This window comes from Notamacropus eugenii, chromosome 1 (genome assembly GCF_028372415.1).
Source record: "Notamacropus eugenii isolate mMacEug1 chromosome 1, mMacEug1.pri_v2, whole genome shotgun sequence".
NCBI classification, from domain to species: domain Eukaryota; kingdom Metazoa; phylum Chordata; class Mammalia; order Diprotodontia; family Macropodidae; genus Notamacropus; species Notamacropus eugenii.
The window spans coordinates 15884478-15908200 of record NC_092872.1 but is presented as its reverse complement, the minus strand read 5'-3'; the positions used below and the strand labels follow the sequence as shown (position 1 = coordinate 15908200).

Sequence of the window (23723 nt, the reverse complement as noted above, 5' to 3'; positions counted from 1 at the left end):
CCTCTACCTCCCCAGGGTAGCTGTACCAATATAATCTTAACAAAAATATAAATAAGTAACTATTGACAATATTTGTAGAGCCACCAATAAATGACTTTACATAGGTAGGACCATAGTTTCAGATCTGGAAGGAACATGAGAGGTCATTCAGTCCAACCCACTCATTGTACAGATTGGGAAATAAACTCAGAAAAAATTAGCTGATCTGATCAAGGTCACATAGGTAGCAAATGACAGATCCAGGATTCCTTATCTCATGTGAGCCCTGCAACAAGTCAAGTCAGGTCAACAAACATTTATTAGTCAGCTAATATGTGCCGGGGACTTTTCTAAAGTATTACAAATACAAAACAGGCCAAAAATGGTTCTTTCCAACAAATGGATGAGAAAGCCTGGGCTCCCAGAGGGTAAGTCATTTGCCTCTAGTCACAGGAACTAGTGTCAGACACGGGATCCAAACCTTCATTTTCCTGACTGAGATTTCAGCACTCTTTCATTAATTACTCAATGGTTGCCCTGTCATACTGGTCTTAGAAGGGAAGATTCCTCCATATGGCAACATTCTGCATGGCTGCCAGAAAAGAATGAAAGAAAATACTTTCAATTAGAACAAAGAATGATGTATTCCCTTTACTCGGTGTCAGTGAACGGTGTAGGGATCCAATATGTATTCTCTAGAAACCTAATTCTCTGCCAGTACTATTCTCTATCCTGTACTTAAGGGTACACAGGACATCCCTATACATCCCCATAACAACCTGCTTACTCCTGGTGTGAGTATTTATGGAATGGTTGACTACTGTTTTAAGAGAACTGAGTAGGAGTATATGTGTACACGTTAAAGACCAAATACACAAATATTTGCTCAGGGTATAAAAATTTAGAGTCACCCACTAGTTTTTACTTCAGTTTTCAAGAATAATCATTCCTTAGTTCTCAAGTTAAATGATCTTCTTTCACTGAAGTGCAAGTGAAAAGGTTTGAATTTCCACAAGTATAATTGAATTTCACACACCTTGCATTTTATGAGGGAACCTCACATAATTTCAGGCATTGACATGTGGAACGGAAGGTCTGACTTAAACCAACAAATTACTATCTTTCACAGCAAATAAAACATTGATTTATTGATTACAAATCATACTTACTTATAGATTACATAAGTCAAAAATAACATATATTGAGAAAATGTCTCCCAGTGGAAAGAGCATACACTTACTCTGTCACTGGCTTGCAGAAGACATTATGTAAGGTGTTATTGACTTAAGATGAAAATCATAATTCTGTCCTAGCTGGTAGTTGAGGCAGTGTTCACATATCAAAAAGGCTAGTGTTTGTTTTTCATTTTGTATAATGGGTAGTTGGCATTCGAAGACTCTGTGCTGCCTCCCCCCAATCTTGTCACCCTCAAAACCGTGAAGGATGAGGCACAGAGGTCTCTACAGTTAAAAATTATCAAGCAGTTGAAATGATATCAGGTGGGTATGGACTGAGGCATAAAACTGGGGCAAGTATAACATCCTGGACAAAATCTGCACAAAAGGGCTGTTAGGCCTTTCTAACTGAATAAAGTCTAACTTTTATTTCTGTTTTAAAGTACTTTGTGTTAGTGTGTGACCTGAGTTTTAAATGACTGTAGGTCCTTCTGCAAATCATTGTGGCCTCGAGACATGGGGAGTCACAAGAGGCAATGTTCACTAGCATTGATAAACTAAATTTGGACAGCAATAGTTGCTGCGTTATCCATTTGTGGAACATGGCGCTGCTCTCTCCAGCTTAGCTCAAAGGACTTCGTAGGAGTGTGCGGATAGACTTAGTGCTAGCATGGATTTCAAACTCACCGAGCTGAACTTCAGGAAACATACTCTAAAATTCTCTTGGGAGCACGATAAAAACAGGATATTTCAAGATAATCAACCATAAAACTATCAGATCTAAAACGCTCTAACTCAAGACTTCTTGAATGATTTCGCATTATTATTTATTTCACTCAATTCTGTGTTTTAGGAGGTTGGCTAGTCTTTGGCTAGAAGTCATGGGCCTGTAACAACAATCTTAAGCATTCCCCAATGGCATGAGGCTGTCTCCATTTCTTTGTCCAAAGGAGAACAGACCTGTAGATAGTGAGCTGTGCCAAGAGATGTCACATTGAACTCTGGATTGTTAACATCATTGGATGTCACATATACATGAAATGTGCTGGTGGAATTACCCCCTTTCAAGGCTTCAATGAAATCATTGACTTTTAGATCTAAACAATCATTAACTTATAAGCTAAGTAATTTTCGTTAGGCAAAGATATACAAAGAAATGTGCATTTCATACTTTTTGTGGAACTCCCAGTCTAAGAGTTAGGGTTAGAGTTTCATTAATGCAGACCCCTAAGGACTTGAATGAAACTAACTCACTAAGACTTTGTAAGCTTAGTACAAATTAGTCTGCACTTGAAAGTCATACAATTATATTGATGCTAAAAACATTCAATACCAGACTATTACCTAATTTAAGATAATTTAGCATTAGTAAGGTTATGCTTAGCATAAACAGTCTGGAAAACTTGGATTCTGAATGACAAAACCAGGTAACTAAACTTATTATGTCTTAAGCTATTATCTTAAATACAATTTTAGGTCCACAACTCAGATCTGAGGGCATTCTATCTCTCTAATAATAAAATGTGTCATTTTATGCCATCTATTTTCCTATCTGCTCTGAGTCTTTGTCATTTATTATTTGGTTCCAGACTATGGTCTGGATAAAGTTTCTAGAAGTCTAAAATCTGGATGCATAAGTATGCAAAGATAGACATATACACACAAACACATGTTCAGTCATTTTTCAGTCATATCTGACTCTTTGTGACCCCGTTTGGCATTTTCTTGGCAATGATACTGGAGTGGTTTGCCATTTCCTTCTCCAGCTCATTTTATAGATGAGGAAACTGAGGCAAATAGGGTTAAGTGACTTTCCCAGGGTCATATAGCTAATAAATATCTAAGGCTGGATTTGAACTCACCAAGATGAGACTCTAGCCCAGCACTCTATCCATTGCACCACCCAGCTACCATACATGTGTGTACATGTATGTGTATATATTTATACATACCCACATATGTGTGTATACACATGTATGTGTACATATATACCTGTGTTTCTATATTTCTATGGGGTTTTTTTTTCTTTCCTCCAACAAACTGAGCTTTTCAGAGGCACAGGGGAGAGAGAAGAAACCAAGATCCTCTTTACTTAGGGCATAAGATCATAGAGTTAGAATTGGACTGGATATTAAATGTTGTTAAATAACTTCACAGAATAAATCCCCTGAATTCAAAGATTTCTTCCGTAAAACTTGGACTCGGTCAAAAGGCCACACCCAAGGACCAAGAAGGCCACATGTGGCCTCGAGGTCCCAGGTTCCCCACCCCTAGTCAAATTCCCTCATTTTACAAAAGAGACTGAGCCACAGAAATATTTACCAGCACTATTTACCCTCTATCCCTGCCTAAGCAGTGGAATTGCAGTACACGCTGGGGTTAAAGTTGTCACAGTTGCTACTGGCCCAGGAGAGGATGCCATGGTCCAGGCTCAAGCCTTTTTGAAAGACTCAGTGTCACCTTGAAATTCACTGGTTAATTTGCATATCAAATGTTCCCACTCAGGCTGCAGTGATTAGGAATTACCTTGAGATTGATTCCTGGACTAATTTCCATGGCAAACACTTGAGTTTTTCTTTTTCTCATAAAAAGGCTTGGAAATGTTTTGACAACAATGCGTCTAGGTGAGTGAAATCTGATCTTTCTCTCTGATGTTGTTCAATGAATTTAATCAATCTATTCATCTCTTCTCTCTCTCTCTCTCTCTTTCTCTCTCTCTGTTTTCTTGAACACTTCCCTTAAAAAATGGTGGTTATGCTCTTTTGTTGAATTTTTCAGATACCTTATTATTTTGAATTAGCTCACCAAGCTCAGTCTTTTAGTTTCATCATCTTTTCTTACAAAGTTTTCAAACCTTTTTCTAAATGAGTTGTCTTTTTTCTCACTTAGATGCATATAGTCTGCCCTTTCTGCCAATGTAACTACCGGTCTGATCATTTTTTTCCCACTGATTTCCACCTTGATTCAAATTTCCACTACTTTCCCCATGTAGTTAATCTTTGCTATGGATTTGTCCTGTATTGTTTTTACTGATGATCAATTCCTCATTGCAGATGTCAGATCTCTCTAGAGATGCCAGATACCTCTTCAGTTTCTATAAGAGATTTTTATCCCTTTATTTGATTGGTCTTATATTCAATTTGTACTTGTTTCTTGAATGGTTCTAGAATTTAATGTTACTCTATGTGTCTGACAACTTCAAGATACTTTAATCTATTACATTTGTTAGTGCAGTGCCTGGCACAGTGTTAGTGCTTAAGAAAAATTTTTCCACATTAGGAGTTTTTCCCTCTACGTGCTCAGTTCTTAATCCTTTCCTTTCCCTTCTCTAAGAAGCTGTTTTGGGTTTGTTTGCTTGTTTTGGTTCCTCCTCTTTTTTTCTCTCCTCTTTGTTTATGAATTTAATTTAGGGCACTAGTCATATAGTAGACAGTGAGAATCTGGAATCTTTCACAATTTCCCTCCTTTTGTCTGTTTCCCTCTCTCATTCTCTCTCATCTATCTATCTAGCTAGCTAGCTATCTCCTTCCACCGTTTGTCAGAAATAATTTTTTTCAAAGATATATATATTTAATGTGACACCTATTTATCATTTGGGCTCTAACTCCAAACATAATCATCTAGGTTTACCTTGGGGACTTCTCTCAAGGATAATCTAAGTCATATGACTCAGGATTTTCCTTGGAAGCATCAGAAATTGTCTTATGTCCCCTGTAAGCTCGGAGACTAACAAGACTTTGAAGCTAGGACAAATGTTTATTAAGTAACTAAAAAAAAAACCTTTAGAAGGAGTTATATTCTAGCGCCAGGAGTGGGGAACTTGCAGCCTTGAGGCCATGTGTAGCCCTCTAAGTCCTCAAGTGTGTCCCTTTGACTGAATCCAAACTTCACAGAACAAATCCCCTTAATAAAAGGATTTGTTCTGTAAAACTTAGACTCAGTCAAAAGGCCACACCCAAGGACCTAGAAGGCCACATGTAGCCTCAGGCCATAAGTTCCCCACCCTTGTATTTAGTCCAGTGATAATCAGGAGGAAAACGTTCCTTCCCTTTCCAAAGGTCATTTAGCAATACTCCCCTTTGGTTTCTCCCATCTTCCCTCTCGACCTATGTACACAGTTCACATAACTCAAAATACCAATGAAAAGAATGTCATAGTTTTTTCTCAGTGTAAGCTTTCCTGATGTGCTCACTGCCAGGCCAAAGTGAGACTGGACACTCCACTCATTTCCTACCTTCTCTCACTAAGGTTCCAAATCCCTTCTCCTCAAGTTTTTGCCCAATGCTCCCTCCACATCTCCATATTGTGGCAGCCCCTAGGCATATGTGCTTCTCTATAGATACCACATAGTTACATAGGCCACTACCCAAAATCACCTGCAGCCTACTAACTCTGTGTGTCTCTGCTAAGGAGTCATGTCTTTCTGCAATCTTCTAGGTGACCTGCTTCCTTTTCAAGGCCTAGCCCAAGTATCTACTGCACCATTAATGTAGGGTGACTTTGGCGATCCTTACTGCTGCTTCCTAAACAAAGGCTTTGGTCTATTTCTCATATGGATGCCCAAGGGATCTGGCATCAAATACACAGAGGACCACTTTGAAAGGGGGAAAAAACCTCACACCTTGTTCACATATACATTGTTCAAGAGATTCTATAGTAAACAAAGGTACAATTTTCATTTCTCTCTGATAATGTGTAGGCAGTTATGGTCACACACACACAAGTATTTGGAGGGAAGAAGAGAAAGAGAAACACAGAAACAGACAGAAAGCAGACCACAGTGGTCCCTGGAAGCCCCTGTTTTAAAGAAGCCCTAAGTATGAACTTCGGATGGCACTGTCAGCAGGTGCAGTGGGCTATTTAAGGGAAGCTCTTCCCATCTAGCCAAGGGCTGACTTTAGCTGATGCTACTTAGGCTGATGCCTGTGTATGAGGCTCTGGAGCTGTATACCTCCATACAAAACATCATGCTCGCTAAAACTGTTCCCCAGGGCAGGAGACTAGGCAAGCACATCCACACACGTCAAATTCAAAGGAAATCAAAAGGAGGGTCACTGCATATTGGCTGCTTCTGTTTAGTTCTCTTGAACCTGTCCTTAGACAACCTTGGACAATTGCTTTATTACTCAGGCTCTAATTCTAATTTATCATTGAAGTGGGAAATGAATAGAAAGTGATTGAATTCTGAAGTTTGAAAGGACCAAAAATTTATTAAATTCCACTAAACATACTTACTAACACCTACTATGTTCACTGCGCTGGAAAATCTTTTTTGGGGGGGAAAGAGGGAAGAAACATTGGGAGGATGAAATGAATGAAAGGAAGGTTCAGGCAAGATGCTATGAGAAATTGGAGTACTAAATGAATAGTTTACCTGGGAGGGCTCGGCAATGACTTCACAGAAGACTTGGCACCTGAGTTTAGCTTTGAAGAAAAGAGGAACTTCAAGAAGAAAGTGAGAAAAATCTGTTACAAGCATGGAGAACTAGAGGGACAAAGGAATGGATGTGGGAGAGGGCAGAATGGAGAAAGACCTTAACATGGTAAATTTAGTTAAATGCAGAATACATGAAGAGGTGGAGGATGAGATAAGACTTGACAAGATGATTGTAGCCAGACTATAGTTGATCTTGAATGCTAGAACTGAAAACTTATACTTTATACATTAGGCAACAGAAAGCCATTGAATGCTGTAGATAAAGGAGTGACAAGTATTTTGTTCAACTCTTACCCTGAGCATGAAACTCACCTATATTTTTTCCAGTTGCTTCATCAGCTTCTATTTGAATACTTTGAGTCATAGGGAATTTACAACCTTTTAAGGCAGCTCTTTTTGTGGAAAATATTCATAGTGTTTTTCTAAATAGGAGTGAAAATCTACTTCCCTGTAACTTCAGCATCTCAGACCTGACTTTTCTTTCTGGACTCCAGCAGAACAAATTTAACCTCTCATGAAAATCACTCAAATATGTGAAGATAACCATCATGTCCCCCTACATTCTCTTTCTTCTAGACTAAATGTCCCCATTTCCTTCAGCCTTTACAGAATGGTCATGCATCATTTCACTGTCTTGGTCACACCTCAAGACATGCTCCAGCTTTTCAATGCAATGCCCTTCCAACAGTGTGGAACCCAAAACTAAAGACAATATTCTAGATATGCTAAGACTGAGGAGAGTAGATCTTATAGAGTTATAGGAGGGACCTCAGAGATCATCTACTCTCACCCCTTCATTTTATCATGAGAAAATTTGGCCCAAAGATGTTAAGTAATTTGCCCAAGGCAGCAAATTGCAAAATAAGGACCTGAACTCAGGTTTTATGCCTCCAATACAAGCATTCCTTCCACTCTACCATGATTCTCTAGAAGCAAATGCTCATCATTTGGCATATTGTGATTTCATTAAGGCAGCCTAGGATCCACCTGTACCTTTTGGCTGCCATATTGGCAGCCAAGTCACTTCACTATTCAGTGTTCCCAGGCAACTGTCTATTGGCTGCCTCAATGACAATCCACTCAAAACTCCAGCTCTTTTTTTTTTTTGGCATGCACTGCAATCTAAACTCCTCATCTATTAAAGCAATAATTCTATCCTTTTGGTATAGTAGTTCATAAAAGCACAAAATTTTCAAAGTTGAAAGGGACCTTAGAAACAGATTAATCCAACCTGTGTCTGAAAAACGTATCTCCCCAACTTGAAGATCTCCATGACAACAAGCCCACTACTTCCCCATGGCAGCCCATTCTGCTTTATTTCAGCTCTAATTGTTAGGTAATTTCTTTTTGCATCCAGCCTATGTTTGTCTTTTTGAAATTTCCATTTCTAGTTCTGCTTTCTATGGCCAAAAAGAACAAGTTTAATCCCTCTTTCATATAATAATTCATATGACAGCTATCATTTTATCCCTTAAATTTTCTCTTCTCTAGAGTAAACATCTCCAGTTCCTTCAAATGATGTCATAATGCATGAATACAAGGCCTTTCATGATTCTAATTATCTTCATCTGGACACTATCTCACCAATACCAATCAATCAGCAAGAATTTATTAAGCCCCTAATATGTTCCAGGCACAAATGATACAAATGGAAAATAATTTAATAATCTCAACTTTCAAGAAGCTTACAATCTAATGGCCTTCTTAAAACATGGTACCTAAAGAGGCAGCATGGCATAGAGGATAGAGAACTGGCCTTGGAATTAAGGAGACAAATTTCAATCCTGCATCAGCCAAATATTGTATGACCCTGGGCAAGTCACTTAACTATTCAGTGTTCCTAGGCAACTGTCTAAGACTAATTTATAGAGCACTTGCTGATGTGTACTGGTAGAGACAGTTTTCTTACCAGGAATTTTGCTCTAATGATGAAATCGCAAGCATCCCTCCCCTTCCTCTCCCCCGAGAACCAAACACAGCACTCCAGATGTGGTATAACCACAACCAAGTAAAGGGAGACTATCAGCTGTCTTTCCTTTTTTGTTATTGTTCTTGTTGTTGTCATGTCTGACTTTTTTTAATTTTTTTATTTTGTTTGTTTTCAGTTTTCTGTAATCACTTCCATATATCTTGGATTTTCCCCCCTCCCTCTTCCTTTTGCCCCCTTCCCTCCCCCCTCCCTCCCTGAGATGGTGTGCAACCTTATGTAGGTTCTACGCATACATTCCTATTAAATACATTTTCATCTTAGTCATGTTGCATAGAATTAAAATGAAAAGGAGAAACCATAGAACAAAACAAAACACAAGAGAAAATGGTCTGCTTTATTCTGTGATCCAATGCCATAGTTCTTTTTCTGGATATGAAAGGCATTTTGCCTCAAGAGACCACTAGGAATTGTTTAGGTCCTTGCATTGCTGTGAAACGCTAAGTCTACCAGAAAAATTCCTCCCACACTGTGGTTGTTGCCGTGTACAAAGTTGTCCTGCTTCTGCTCTTTTCACTCAGCATCAGATCATGTAAGTCTTTCCAGACCTCTCTGAAGTCTTCCTGTTCATCATTTCATATGGAACAATAGTATTCCTTTACATTCATATACCTCAACTTGTTCAGCCATTCCCCAATTGATGAGTATCCCCTTGATTTCCAGTTCTTGGCCACCACAAAGAGAACTGCTATAAATATTTTTGCACACGTGACACCCTTTCCCATTTTTGGGATCTGTTTGCGATACAGTCCTAGAAGTGATATTGCTGGGTCAAAGGATATGAACATTTTTGTAGCCCTTTGGGCATAGTTCCAAATTGCTCTCCAGAATGGTTGGCTCAGCTCACAGCTCCACCAATAATGAATTAGTGTTCCAACTCTCCCACATCTTCTCCAACATTTATCATCTTCCTGTTTTGCCATGTTAGCCAATCTGATAGGTGAGATGTGGTACCTCAGAGTTGTTTTGATTTGCATCTCTCTAATCAATAGCGATTTGGAGCATTTTTTCATATGACTTATAGATAGCTTTAATTTCTTCCTCTGAAAACTGCCTGTTCAATCCTTTGACCATTTATCAATTGGGGATCAACTGTCATTCCTAAAAGCTATCCTCTCTTAATGTAATCCAAAGTCACATTCACTATTTTGGCCGCCATATTGTTATCCCTGTTAACTCTTTCAACTAGCTCCAAATCTACCAGGTATTCTATTATCTGGATCACCTTTCTCCTCAGAGATATATTTGATTGTGTCAGATGTCATAATGAAATCCAGGTACATGTGACTAAAGTATGTCTACCAGCATAAACTTGTTCCGTTTGACCAGAGAGGGCAGAACTGGGAATAAAAATTGGAAATTTCCGAAAGACAAGTATGTGTAGCAGTACATCCTTAGATGGACTAGAATCTCCTTAGTATGAATGCTTTCTCAACAGATCAGAAGCCAGTCATTCATGCCTTCCTGCCTAGAGGGTTTCTCATCAACATTCTTCTATAAAACCTTCTCAGAGTTTTACCCCAATGTGCTAGACTTCCTCTGTTTCTTTTAATAGCCGGAAGGTTCCAATATAACTCTCAAACTGTCTATATTTTATTTTGCATTGACACAACATAATTGTCCCTCTTTCTCTTTGTCCTTGATTATGTCTTTTATGTCACCTCTCAAAAGCAAGTTATTATTGGAAAAAGGCTTCAGTCTGCTTTACAACAACCAGTTGTAAGGGTTCCCCCTCCTCTGCCTTCCATTATCCTCAAGGCCACTTGTAATTTAGATTTTACTCATTATCAATCATTTTAGGAAGTCTTTTTAACTTGTACATGTTGTAATTCCTTGTATCTTAATCCACTTACTGATTGGGAGTAGGGAAGGAAAGGACTTGGACCTTTAATTGTCCATGTTCATAAACTCATACTTCTTAGATAAATTAATTTCAACATGAAAGAAACATTTCAGCTTTAAAAAATATATGTGTTCTAGGATTCATAGGCAGGTGCTGAAGTATCATGGAAAGAATATTAATCTTAAAGAGATAATGTTTATTCATTCTCTAATGGATGGGCATTTACTTTTGTTTCCAGTTTCTTGCTAATACAGAAGGCAGTGCTATGGATTACTTGGTGTATATGGGACTTTTCGTTCTGTCTAAAGGCAGTTAGGTGAACAGAATGCTGCACCTGGAGTCAAGAAGACCTGGGTCCAAATTCAGCTTCAGACACTTAGTAGGTGTGTGTTCCTGGGCAAGTCACTTAATTTCTATCTACCTCTGTTTGCTCAACTATAAAATGGACATAGTAAGAGCTCCTACCTCACAGTGAGATATTGGTAAAAGTGCTTAGCGCACAATGCCTGGCACATAATAAATACTTAAGAAGTGCTTGTTTCCTCTATTTTTTCCTTTTTTTACTTCACCAATATCTTTTTTATTAGACATGCCAAACCCTCATTCCACTGGAATCCCTAGTCACTGTTTCAGAACTATAAAAATAAAATATCCTCCTGAGAATTTCTCTCTTAAGTATCATATTTGAGGCTAATATTCACTTAAAACAAAAGAAAAGCTTGTGGAAATGGATTTTTTCTGGTTCTGTCATTCCTTCTTGCTGTAATTTCTATTTTTGGTAACATAGTCATAGAATCATAAAATCTACACCCTGTCCAACCTGACTCGTCATGCTTCCTTTCTAAAGCAGAAGTGATGAAACCTGACACTTTTCTCTTTATCTCAAAGGAGTTAATGGTTGAGGGTATTATTCATATTGGCATTGGAATGACTTAAACCAAATCGTTCTTTTAATAAAAGACACTGGCAATGTTGCTTTTTTTAAGTTAAAGAAATGGACTTTTCAATAAGAATAAGTGTCTTATGACCAATGAGAACACCAAGCAGCTTCCCAAATACAAACAAACTCAATGTTCCCTTCTGCTCAGTTTTGCAAATAAAAAACAGATCAAACCTATCTTCCTATTCAACCTTTGGCCCAGTTTATTGTACAGCTGCAGTATGTGTCCAACATATGTATTATGTAGGTATGTGTATACGCTGTATGAACAGATGTATAGATATGTATGTGTATATGCTCTTGCATATAAATACACACACATACACATATATATATATACATATCTGTATATGTTTATACATACATACAATGGTCAAAAATGTAATTTCATCAGTATAAGGAAGTATTCATGAAGAATTGCCTCTACCAATGCAGATCAGACTCAGGCATTAAGTGATTTACCTAGGGTCATACCACCAGCATGTGTTAGAGGCAGGACTTCATCCCAGGTGTTCCTAATTCCAAGGCCAACTCTCTAGTCACTAAGCCATGATGCTAGTGGCTTCCAGGCTGATTCTGCCTGCCCCACTCTCTCTGACCGGTAACATGCGTAATCTCGAAAATGACAATGTTCCTTATTCATCCACTTTGTTTTACCAGTGTGAATTGCTAAATTAGTATTTTTCACATGACTTATATGGAAGAAACTTTTAAGTTTTGAGGGTCAAGATTTGATGCAATCAACACAATGCTGTTGGTCAATAGGAACCTTTGGAGGACATTATCATTCATAAAGAAACCTTTACTTATTTGGATACGCTACACAGCATTCTTCAAATCACTGGTGAAAGCTTTAGGTAAATATGTATCTCCCCTTGTGCTTTGATTGATGTTACTATCCAATCAGTCATAAAACAAAGTTATCCCCTTACCAATATTGTTATAAAATTCTTATTTGATTTTGCCATACGGGTGAGACAATGTGCTCGAGGAGAACGTTTGAAGCTACATTTTTATTTATATCTAACAATCAAATAATTATATCTATTATATCTAATATCTAATTATATCAAATAGTTATATCTAATAATCAAATAATTTTTAAAAGCCAGTAAACATTAGGCATTAAAGCATCTTATATTATTTTAACCATTTGGTCAGTTGTATAATTGTAAAGAGGTGGTCTGCCCTATAAAATCATCTCCATAAACCTATTTGGTACAAACTTCCAGAATTTATGCTCAGTTTGCATACTTTTTAAGAACCCAGAACCATTTCATTCTTTTGTCTTTGTAACCCAAGAGCCTAAGTCAAAATAAGAGCTCAACTTTAAAAAGTATTTTTCTTATCTTTATCTTCCTCCTAAGGATAGCTTTTACTAAGGTCTTTTTCTTCTCTTAGTGATCATCTAGCTCTTAAGGTTACTCTGGACTTTAGTTTTACTAAAGCAGTTCTTAAAAGACCATGCAAATCTTTGGACTCTTCAGTCGCCTGTCCTCACTTCTGTCTCTTTTACATACCCTTCAAAATCTTAACTTATAAATCAATGAGCTACCTACAATGAAGTCAGATTGGTTTCTTTAGGCAGTCATCCTTTTCCTTCCAAATACAATAACTCATGATAATGTCATAATATTTAGAAATTCTCATCCCTGTGGGGAAAAAAATCCCTTTTAGAGGTTCAAAACATTGGGGTTCTACTCATCTTTATCTGATTTCCTTAAAATCTACTCCTTAAAGTCCAGAGTACAAGTCAAACTATACCTGAAATTCCCTTCCTTATGTATTTCAAACTCTAAGCTGGCACATTCATAAAAGTGGTGACAATTGGAAATCTGATAGAAAAATAATTACATGAATAAAACCTCATTGATTTGAACTCCACTAATTTATTATTTTTGCTTGATCCAAAAAGCATTAGACCAAACCCATACCTTTAGGAGTCTGCTAAGAAGATTAAATATAAATACAATTTCAAGGCGAACATTTATTCTTATTAGTCATTCTTATCTGTTCGTTTAATTGGGCATCCCTAAGAGCCTCTACTAATTGACTTCACTAGCCAGATCTGATTTTTTAAAAATGCTTGCACTTAACCATAAATAAAACCACATTCTTTCTGAAATTTTCTGTACTTTGGGTTATTAACTAGTTTAAAATGGTATTAGAATTACAGAGGTTATATTGAGCATAGAGGAAGGTGTTCTAAATTACAAGTGTATATAGGAGTGGTAGACAAGAATAGCTATGTTTCTCCATGATCATCTTCCTTCAATATTTTTAGAAACTATTATTTCATCAATGTGGGCACTCCAACGTTGCAGAGCCCAATGGCCCATGCCATAGTAAGTGGTATCTAGGAGTTACTGTGGTCCAAAAGGATCCATGAGGTGGTAGCCACTCTTCTAGTGATGAGCCTCTTTGCACTAGGCAGCACATTGCCAGCCTGTACTTGAAACTGTTCCAGCTATCAGAGATTATGACCCACTAACGTAGCCTTCAAAGTCACCTTTATTCCATAATAAAGCATCAGAGGACTCTTCCAGTAGAGGAGAGTTATGATCAATATCCAGCAATGTTTAAGGAAACTCTGAGCAAAGTCAAGCAAGGGCAATGCAGCTTTAGCTGCTCATCACACTGAGTACAGTAGTAGGGACATCCATGAGCCAGAAGGTGAATCCATTCTATCTGCAGTGTCCCAGGGTGGCCAACTGGCAGTTCTGGCAGTTGCTTCTAATGATGGTTGTTTGCCAGAGCTAATGCAGGTATGGGCAGGGAAGTGATACTCCAGGATCTTCTTGCCATCTTTCACAGAGAGAAATGCAGATTAACCCAGACCTTATTTTCAATGTTTCCAGACTTTTTCCCCATAAAATATATTTTTTTTCAGTGGCCCAAATCTTGCAGAACTTCTGTGGGGGTTTTTTTATCCTTTCACCAATTAGATCATGTCAAGAGTGGGATCTGAAAGATTTTGTTAGTAAAGGAGCTACCCAGCAAAAGTTGCAGTAGAAAAGTTGCTGTGATGACTGCACCCTTAATAGCCCCAAACAGGGAGAAACAGAAGGCATCTAACTGAATTTTTCTGGCTTGCTGAAACCAAAAGTTGTCTGAATAGCAGAGCCTAATGACACTAGTTGAAACTAGGATGCTGTAAGCTATCAGCCAATGTAGTTTTACCATATTTCATCATGGTGACATCCATATGACCAAACGTAAAATGTCAACATTGACGTTATTACCCTACATACAGATCATAAGCTCAATTTTGGAAAGCAATGGAAATGCTAAGAATGTGATGTTTTCGATACACAGTCATATCTAGGATGTTCCAAAATGCAATGTAGGATTTACCTGCAGAATTTACATCAGCAAAAAGAGGAAAAAAAGAGTAACCCAACAAGAGTTGCCTCTCTTACTTGGGCTCTTAGTTGTTTTACGTTGTTTTTTTTTTTTTTAAATTCATTTATTTTTAGCTTTCAACATTCACTTCTATAAGATTTTGAGTTTTAAACATTATCCCCCCTTGCTTCTTTCCCCTTCCCCAAGATGGCATGCAATCGATATATGTACAATCATATTAAACGTATTTCCACATTAGTCATGTTGTAAAAGAAGAATAAGAATGAAAAGAAAAAACCATGAGAAAGAAAAAAACAGAGAGAAAATAATATGCTTAGATCTGCATTCAGACTCCATGGTTCTTTCGCTGGATGTGGTTAGCATTTTCTGTCATGAGTCTTTTGGAATTGTTTTATATCATTGTGTTGCTGAGAAGAGTTAAGTCTATCAAAGCTGATCTTCGTATAGTGTGACTGTGTACAGTGTTTTCCTCGTTCTGCTCACTTCACTCACCATCAATTCATGTAAGTCTTTCCAGGGTTTTCTAAAATCAACCTGCTCATTTCTTATAGAACAATAATATTCCATTACATTCATACACTACAGCTTGTACAGCCATTCCCCAGTTGATAAGCATCCCCTCAATTTTCAATTCTTTGCCACCACAAAAAGAGTTACTATTTTTTGTACATGTGGGTCCTTTTCCCTTTTTTATCTCTTCAGCATACAGACCTAGTAGTGGTATTGCTGAATCAAAGGGTATACACAGTTTTATAGCCCTTTGGTATAGTTCCAAATTGCTCTCCACAGTGGTTGGATCAGTTCACAACTCCACCAACAATGTATTAGTGTTCCAATTTTCCCACATCTTCTCCAACATTTAGCATTTTCCTTTTTTGCCATATTAGCCAATCTAATAAGTGCAACTTGGTACCTCCAAGTTGTTTTAGTTTGTATTCCTCCAATAAATTGTGATTTAGAGCATTTTTATATGACTATAGATAGCTTTAATTTCTATATCTGAAAACTGCCTGTTCATACCCTTTGACCATTTATCAATTGGGTAATGACTTGTATTCTTAAAAATTTGACTCAGTTCCCTATATATTTCAGAAATGAGGCGTTTTATCAGAGACACTGACTGTAAAAATTGTTTCGCAGTTTTCTGCTTCACTTTTAATCTTAGTTGTATTGGCTTTGTGCAAAAGCTTTTTAATTTAATTTTAAGTAATCAAAATTATCCATTTTGCATTTCACAATGTTGTCTGTATCTTGTTTGGTCATAAATTCTTCCCTTCTCTATAGATCTGACAGATGTTTTACATTGTCTTTTACACCAAGTACTTATCCCTTTTTCAATCAGTAGATCCTTCAAGTAGAGATTAGGGTTTATGCTGAAGCCCTGCTCTTCTAACTCTCAGGAAATTTTTTTTTTCTTTTATTTAAATTCATTTTTTTCAATTAACAAAAATTTATCTTTCTCTCCTCACTGTCTTTCTCAATTGGAAAAAAGGTAAAAAATAGAATCCTTATAACAATACAAGGTCAAAACAAATTCCTGCTTGTTTTGGTCATGTCCAATATAAACAGATTTCTAGCAATGAAGGAACATATTATTCTCTTCGTGACAGTATGTGAGTGTATGTCTCCTTTTGCCCTCTGACTGCTTATGAGTTCACATTTCCATTATGAAGATATTTGTATTACATTTTGCACACACATATACATCTTATATACACACATATACATATTATATATATATATATACACACACATTTTATATATATATGTATACACACATATTATACACACACACACACATATCACACATATAATGTCTCACTCTGCACCCTGAGTTCATCACTTCCGTGTTATGAGTGGGTAGCAAGCTTTTTCCACACTGGGCCTCTGTAATCATGGTTAGTCACTGCAGTGATCAGAGTTCTTAAGTCTTCCAAAACTATATTTGCCCATATAGCATTATTACTACATGAGCCCTTCTTCTAGTCTTTTTCACTTTACTCTTCAACTATTCGTATAAGTCTTCCCAGGTTTCTCTGAAACCATCCCTTTCTTTTCCTTCTTATAAACAATAGTACTACAGTATATTAATGAACCATAATTTATTTAGCCTTCACTCAACAAAATGATAAATAGTTTACAGGGTTTTGCCACCACAAAAAAAGAACTGCCAAAAATATTTTTGTATATAAGGTTCTTTTTCCTCTCTCTTTGATCTCTTTGGGTATAGGTATAGTAGTGGTATTCTTGGGTCAATGGGTAGGCAGAGTTTAGTAACTTTTGGAGCAAAAATTTCAGGTTGCTTTCCAGAATGACTAGATGAATTCACAGCTCCACCAACAATGCGTTAATGTGCCTGGTTTCCTGCAGTCATTCCAACATTTATTATTTTCTTTTTTTTGCCAACTTTACCAGTATCAGAATTATTCTTTGATATATCCTTCAAGAAGAAGCTTTGCAAGGATTACTTACTTCATAACTCTACCTATATATGAAGAATCGTTTCACATTTTGTCTTTGCAAGCCCAGCATCTAACTCAGTTTCTGGTACATTGTAGATACTTAATAATATATGCCGCAATCAGGATTGTATATGTATAAATGACTTCCATTTATTCCAGACGGTATGTTAGAAGACAATCACTTTATGCATACCCTTCAGTTTGAGGCTTGAGATTCAGCAATTTCCTAATGTTATTGCATTTCTTATCATTTCGTCATCTTATCAGAGCAGTTTCCCACTGAGCTAATTTCTAGCCTTGTTACTGAAATAAGGTATTGAAATTTAAATGTTTCATGCCATGGTAAATTGCAAATGTAACAACCTCTTAGACCATTTCAGCAGCCTCTCACTTGACTTATTGAGCATCATTCTTCTAGTATGTTGATAATATCCTTTTCTTTGAAAGGGACATTTCTATTATAAATTAAGAAATTGCACTGGAGAGGAACATAGGGTTAGTTTTAATTATTATTAAAAATAACAGTTTTATGTCCAAGTAGCAAGACTTTAAATTTGCAAAAATAATTTAGTAATTTATAACCTAAAATCAAATTTAGGGGCACTGTCAGGCACGTACCTAGAACATTCCAAAATTGAAATGCCTTCTGGGAAAAGTGCTGGTTTTTAAATATTAACATTACTTCTCATTCAAAATTCAGTGCATACTATCATAACTAAAAAATCCTTACCTAAATTTCAGTGTAATTATCCCCTCCTTTGCTCCTATGATTGATCCCTTATTATAATTATAATAATAACACCATCCATATAGAACTTTAAGGTTTACAAAGTCCTTCACAAATATCTTATTTGATCCTCATAACAATCCTAAGACTTATGTGCTTATCTATTATCATTTCCATTTTACATATAATGAAACTGAAGCAGACAGAAGTTAAGTGACTTACCCAGGGTCACACAGCTAGGAAGTGTCCGAGACCAGATTTAGCTAACATCTTCCTGATTTCCCGAAACCTCCCTCTTCACTCTTGACTAAAAACATCCTTAGCTTCCTCCAAAGCAATGCTCAGGTGTCACTCTCCTACATGTAACCTTTCCTAATTTCTCCACTTATTAACAATGGCTCCATTTTGAAGTAACTTTCATATGACTCCCCTGTACACATGTTGTAACCCCTTAGTAAAAGGTAAATTCCTTGAGAGTGGGGACTGCTTTTTAATCTGATTTTGTAACCCCTGCACCTCGTACAGTATATTGCACATAGTAAATAATAAATGTTGAACTGAATTTGTTTAATTCAAAGGCCCTGAATGAAAGAGGATATGAAACAATGTTGCTGTTAATAAAAAAAAGACAAACCTCCCTAAGTTAAGAGATGCTGTTAGAGAAAAGGAAGTAAGAAAGAGAGTTCCAAAAATATGGAAGAAATAAACAGGATGGAGAAAGTAGTCAAGGAAAGCAAAGGAACAAAAATTAAACTAGCCAGGAGAGAACGAGAATGGCAAAAAGTTAATGGGAAAAGGTAACCAATACTCTTTAAGGAAGACAGTCAGAGAACATTTGTCTCAGAGGTTCTAGCCTTATCTAAAGTCCTTAAAGAAGAATGAAAAGGGGAGGGGTGGAGAATAGCCAGAGAAACTAGTGAAAGGAAGGATCAAATAAAATGAAATCAGGTCTTTTCAGGATGAAACCTAAGCCCCTAAAATAGTACTAGAGAAGAAGGAATAACCTTAACATCTGTGATACACAGAAGAGGTGGAAAGAGTTCATTAAATTCAAAGGAAACCATAAAAGACTAAGGAAAGAATCACACATGTGACCGAAGTAAAATGGCAAATAATAAGATGGAACCCAAATCCAAATTGAGGTGCCATGATGTAGCAGATAAAGTACTAGACTCTGGGTCAGAAAGGCCACTGCTTCTGAGGAGCTCTAGCTTTGTGAGGACAAGGCACTCCACTTCTCGGTTTCCTAGGCAACTCTCTAGGATTATAAATTACAGATGAATTGCTGATCTGTATTAGTAGAGGGAGTTGTCATACTAAGAATTCCCCACAGAGGGGGAATCAGGTCCAGACAGCCTCCCTCCAAATAAATAGAAATCCACATGCAAAAGAACACTTAAAACAAGATATTCTGTTTATAGGACATGAAGAGAAGAAAAACTGAATACGACTTTAACTGGGGTTTTTTTAACCTTACACAAAGAAGGAATGAGCTCCATTCAAATAAAATGGGTTTGTGGCCCTTCACTCTCAAGAAAAGAGACAGGCTGCAGAAAGAGGGGAAGGGGGGGAGGGGAAAGAGGAGAGGGTGTCTAGTCACCAGATATTACATGGATATTCTTAAAATAGAGAATCTGTCTTGTCAACTCTACTTCTGCATCTCTCAATCCTTCCTCTCCTCTCTGTTCTCATGGATATTTCCCTGGTAGAAACACTGATTACCACCTGCCTGAACCATTGCCAGAGCCTCCTGACAAGCTTTCCTGTAACCACTTTCTCACCTTTCAATTGATCCTTCTTTCTACTGCCAGAATAATCTTCCTTGTGTGCAGGGCTGGCTCCTCAAGTTATTCCTCAACTGACAAGTGTTCAGTGCCTCCTTCGCCTGGCATTCAGACCCTCCATGATCTGGTAGGAGCTCACCATTTCAGTTTTATGTACCCCCTTCTGCATACTTTATGGCCCAGCCAAATAAGGATATTCTCTCTCCCTCAAAGGTGACCCCCAGTACTTTCTTATCCCCATGATCTTGCTCCCAGCATTCCTTTTACCTGATTTATCTTCCCTCTCCTTCATCTATTGGGTTCCTACTAATCCTATCCACCCCAATTTAATTCAATTCAATGAACATTTATTAAATGCCTATGCACCTGGCACTGGGCTAAGTAGTAGGGATACACATTTTTAAAAAATACAGTCTCTGCTCTTAAGGAGCTCACAATCTGATGGGTGAAGACAACACAAAAATGGAAATCAAAAAGCTGAGGTTGGGGAAACCAGCAGGTATCGAGCAGGAGCATGATATTCCACGGAGTTGAAACCAAGTAGAGCCAAGGATGGAAAATAGAGAATTACCTGGAAAGTTCTGAAGCCCTCTATAAAGCCCCACTTTGGGAGAAGTTTATTGAACCACCCTCCAGCTCTTCAATCAGAGGGGAGAGGCAATTGAAGGAGCTGTATAGGTGTTCAATTTAAGAAACTGAGTCAATCTGCATGGTGATGGTCCAGTGCCATTTCCTTTGTGAAGTCTTGCCGCATCATACTTATGGACAGCCACCTTTCCCCTTGATGATTCATTCATCTCTAATTTAATTATCATGTAATGTTATGGATCAGAGTTCTCTGTGGTTGTATGAGCTGTTAGTCTGAAAGTCCTCTGAGAGCAGTGGTGTCATTTATTCAATTCAATTGGCATTTGATAAGGAAGTACCTAAGATGTGCCAGAAATTCTTCTGAGCGTTAAGAAAACAAAGACAAAAATAAAAATTTTAGCCTCCAATGAGTTTAGTGTACTGAGGGGTGGAGACATGTACATGGATAGTAAATATAAAGTAATTGGGCAGAGGGAGTGGAAGAGAGCATTCATTTGTATCTCAATGCCAAGTAGAATACTCTGCATACTGTAGGGACTTAATAAATGCATGTGTATGAATTGAAAAATGTAGAATAATTAATATGAAGTAATAAAGGAGAAATATCAAATTTATGAATGTGTTTGCAGCCCCAAAGTAGTGAGAAATAGAAGTTATTTAAGGCTTTGGCACCTTTGTAGCATTTGATAAAAAGAGTAGCCCTGAAGGAAGATTTCAGCTGTATCTTAGGCAAATATAATAGGTCTAGAAATAATAGAAAAAAACTTATAAAACCATATATATGTGTATATACATATATGTAGTACAATATAATAAATTAAACATTTGCCAAGTGCCTAATGTGAGAAAAACACTACATTATGTACTAGAGAAATTACACAGTTCAGATAAGACATGACTTCTGACCTTTAAGAGTTTACAGTCTAGTGGTAGACTTGATTTCTAAGCATATAAAAGTGAAGGTCACTTATTTGGAGACATACCAATAGTCCCGAATACACTTACAAAATATAAAATGGGCAAGCTAAATTGATAGGATTTGTATTCAAGGAAGAATAGAGGTTATGGCAATTAAAAGTGAAATATGCTGTCTTTTTGGATCATACCATGATAATAGCTGAAATTAATTTCTCAAAAGCTGGAAAACTTGGCACAGTTCTATGTGGCCTGAGAAAATTCCTGTTAGAAATTTAAAGTATATGAGGGATGATCAAGGTAGAAAAGTTCAAGCCCCTTTTCAAGATGCCAGCACATAGTAGGACATAGTAAATATTTATGTATGTATGCAGAAAGTTCTCAAGGAAAAAATATAAATTCTTAAAGAGTAAAATAAGAGAAATGATTAATAAATTGTGAACATGGCAGTGGCCATGACACATGAAGAAATTGGATCAAAAAATACAGAAAGCAAAGAACAAAGAAATCCATGATGGCAGATTCAAGGAGATGAGGAATAAAAGGGACTAAAAATACATAAGGGCACTATCTAGAGACATCTAAAGGAGCAGCCCATGATGGCTTAAGAAGTCAAAAGTAGAAATAGAGGTGATGTCAAGGAAGTATGCAATACCAGACGAGTTCATTAGCGATCTGTCTCAAGGGTAAGAACAGGTACAAAGATGGGGGAAGGCTGTGGGCTAACACCAGAGTATTGTTAAAACAAACAATTGATATCAGAAGAAATCAAAGTTCAAAAAGTGAGAAGCTGGATTTACTTTTAAAAGTGGGAAATGTTTCTACAGGTGATGATTAAAAAGCCCTAGAGCTGAATTCTACAAAACTTCTGAGGACTGATGGCCTAGGCAAAGCATTGGCTACTTGTTGTCAAAGACATTTGGCAGAAAAAAAAATATTAATCATCCCAATGAAATGAGGAAGCTATTATCACAATATTTTTTTTCAGGGATTGTGCTACAGAGCCTGTCCAGACTAGCAGAGAACATGAAACATGAGGAGTAACAATGAGCAACAAAAAGACTTTTTAGTGAATTTTAGAGAAATTACAAAACATATACTGGTCAGGGCACACCTCTGGTCAGTTCTGGGTACCATGTTTTTAAAGAGTCTTTAACAAAGCTGAATGGATCTAGAACATGCCCCGTATAGTAAAGGAGGCAGGGAGAACCACAAAGCAGCATCTTGTGGGAAAACAAACCCCGAAGGAACAAGGGATATTTATTTAGCTTGGAGAAGAAAACACTGAAGTAAACAAGGATGGTTGTCTTTAAAAATATGAAGGACTCATTTGAAAGAATGGTTCAGCTTTTTCTGCATAGCTCTAGAGGGTAGAATGAAAACCAAAAAGCACAATATCAATGTTATCAACCAGTAAATCAACAAAAATTTACTAAGCACTTACTATGTGCTAGACCTTCTTATATGCTAGCAGGAGACAAGGATTTACTAAGTACTTTCTAAATGCCAGGTCCTATGCTAAGTGCTAAGGATGTAAATGCAAGCAAAAAGAATGAAAGATTCTGAATTCAAGAAGATTAGATTCTAATGGCAGAACACAGCACACAAATGGGAGTTGAAAAGAGCAGGTGGTATAGAGAAAGAAGATGTGTAAGAAGGGAAAATGTTTCTAAAGTCCAGAAAGTCAGGAGCAAATTCAGAAAGAGAATGAAGGTTGTCCCACCCACAAAATAGAGACTCCAATAGGGATTCACCAGTGGGAAGAGAAGGCCAGTCTGCTGGAAGGATGTTCCAGGGTAAGAAGGTTGTAGGGGTAGTTGGATGTCCTAGGGTGAGGACCAGTTTCTGAAGAAAGTGCCAAGGTCAAAAAGTAACTGAGAATGGGGAGCGAAAGAGATCACCAAATGAGATACCACAGAGAAAAAAGAGAGAGGAGCTCAGGACAGCACCTTGGGATATACCCACATTTGGTGCAGATCTATCAAAGGATACTAAGGTATAGTCAGACAGGTAGAGGAGAACCAAGAGAAAGCAGTGTCACAAAAACACAGAGAGGAAAAGGTAACCAGGACAGTAATTAAGAGTGGCAAAAGCTGATGAGAGATCAAGAAGTGTGCGGTAGAAAAAGGCATTATATTTGCCAATTAAGAGATCATTGGTTACTTTGGAGAGTTTCAGTTGAAGTAGGAGGTCAAAAGCTGGAGTGCGAGGTTTTAGAAGAGAGGGAGAGAAGTGGCAGTGCAGACAGCTTTTTCAAGGAGTTTAGTTGAACAACGGAGAAGATATACAGAATGTTAACTATTCAGTGAGGAATTTTTAAGGATAGTCCAAACATGGTTGTGTTGGTAAACAACTAGAAAGGAAGCAGTGGAGGGTGAGAGCTTGAAGACAGAGCGGGAATGATAATAGGAGAGAATAGTTTTGGCATTGGTGAGGAGTACGGCCACCCCTTTCTCAGAGACTGGAATGAAGAAGAAAATAGGGGAGTGATGCCCAATGCCTGTGAGGTTAAGGGAATGGGAG

General features: G+C 37.4%; 1 protein-coding gene across 1 annotated transcript in view; it reads left to right on the top strand.

The window, feature by feature from the left end:
• Window positions 1–23723, top strand: part of GRIN3A (glutamate ionotropic receptor NMDA type subunit 3A) — a 215892-nt gene that overhangs the window by 54631 nt on the left and 137538 nt on the right. The gene's annotated exons all lie outside the window — the stretch shown is intronic.